This window comes from Bombina bombina, chromosome 10, assembly GCF_027579735.1.
Source record: "Bombina bombina isolate aBomBom1 chromosome 10, aBomBom1.pri, whole genome shotgun sequence".
In the NCBI taxonomy this organism is placed as follows: domain Eukaryota; kingdom Metazoa; phylum Chordata; class Amphibia; order Anura; family Bombinatoridae; genus Bombina; species Bombina bombina.
Window position 1 is genome coordinate 165,367,857 of NC_069508.1, and position 1,586 is coordinate 165,369,442.

Here is a 1,586-nt window from a genome sequence, read left to right on the forward strand (position 1 = left end):
CAAAAATTGTAGAGATCATACCCAAGTGGTTTGCAGAGGGTGTCCCCCTTGGCTAGTTACAGAGGGTGTCCCTTTGCTAGGTTCTGTAGAGGTCCACTGGCTAGTTACAGAGGATGTCCCTTTGCGAGGTGCAGATGATGTCCCCTGGCTAATTACAGAGGATGTCCTTTTGCTATGTGCTGTAGATGTCTCCTGACTAGGTGCAGATGATGTCCTTTTGTTAGGTGCAGATGATGTCCCCTGACTAGGTGTAGATGATGTCCTTTTGTTAGGTGCAGATGATGTCCCCTGGCTAGGCACAGATGATGTCCTTTTGTTAGGTGCAGATGATGTCCCCTGGCTAGGCGCAGAGAATGTCCCCTACATAGAGTTCCGTTACTTCCTCTCTCTCTCTGGCAGTCACTCATATGCGTCTCTCTCGTATTCTCCCCTCACCTCTTCCCTTACTCCTACATCTGTTTCCAACTAACGGTTCCCTTTTTCCCTTCTCTTTCTCGTTTGAATTTCTCTCCTCTCCACTTTTCTAAAATTGTCTCAGTGTCTCCACAATATCTCCGTGTGTCTTCTCTCTCCCCCTTCAGTATCTCCTATACATAACCATACTTGTCTCCTTTGTATCCATTTCCCATCTGCCCCCTCTTTAACCCCTCATTGTATGCATTTTCTCTCCTTTGCCCTTCCCGTGTTTACTATTTACCCCGTCAGTGTATCTATTCTCTCTCTCCTTTCCCCTCTCAGCGTATCTACTCTCTCTCTCCTTTCCCCTCTCAGTGTATCGACTCTCTCCTTTCCCCTCTCAGTGTATCGACTCTCTCCTTTCCCCTCTCAGTGTATCGACTCTCTCCTTTCCCCTCTCAGCGTATCTATTCTCTCTCTCCTTTCCCCTCTCAGCGTATCTACTCTCTCTCTCCTTTCCCCTCTCAGTGTATCGACTCTCTCTCTCTCCTTTCCCCTCTCAGTGTATCGACTCTCTCCTTTCCCCTCTCAGTGTATCGACTCTCTCCTTTCCCCTCTCAGTGTATCGACTCTCTCCTTTCCCCTCTCAGTGTATCGACTCTCTCCTTTCCCCTCTCAGTGTATCGACTCTCTCCTTTCCCCTCTCAGTGTATCGACTCTCTCCTTTCCCCTCTCAGTGTATCGACTCTCTCCTTTCCCCTCTCAGTGTATCCACTCTCTCCTTTCCCCTCTCAGTGTATCCACTCTCTCCTTTCCCCTCTCAGTGTATCCACTCTCTCCTTTCCCCTCTCAGTGTATCCACTCTCTCCTTTCCCCTCTCAGTGTATCCACTCTCTCCTTTCCCCTCTCAGTGTATCCACTCTCTCCTTTCCCCTCTCAGTGTATCCACTCTCTCCTTTCCCCTCTCTGTGTATCCACTCTCTCCTTTCCCCTCTCTGTGTATCCACTCTCTCCTTTCCCCTCTCTGTGTATCTACTCTCTCCTTTCCCCTCTCTGTGTATCTACTCTCTCCTTTCCCCTCTCTGTGTATCTACTCTCTCCTTTCCCCTCTCTGTGTATCTACTCTCTCCTTTCCCCTCTCTGTGTATCTACTCTCTCCTTTCCCCTCTCTGTGTATCTACTCTCTCCCT

At 49.1% G+C, this 1,586-nt stretch overlaps 1 protein-coding gene across 1 annotated transcript in view; it reads right to left on the bottom strand.

Annotated features, from left to right (window-relative positions):
• Window positions 1-1,098, bottom strand: part of CDKN2C (cyclin dependent kinase inhibitor 2C) — a 7,220-nt gene extending 6,122 nt beyond the window's left edge. Inside the window, exon 1 of the mRNA XM_053693494.1 lies at window positions 1-1,098. This exon is cut by the window's left edge and continues 846 nt beyond it. The gene's annotated coding sequence lies outside the window, so the exon portion shown is untranslated.
• Between the last annotated feature and the right edge of the window lie 488 nt (window positions 1,099-1,586).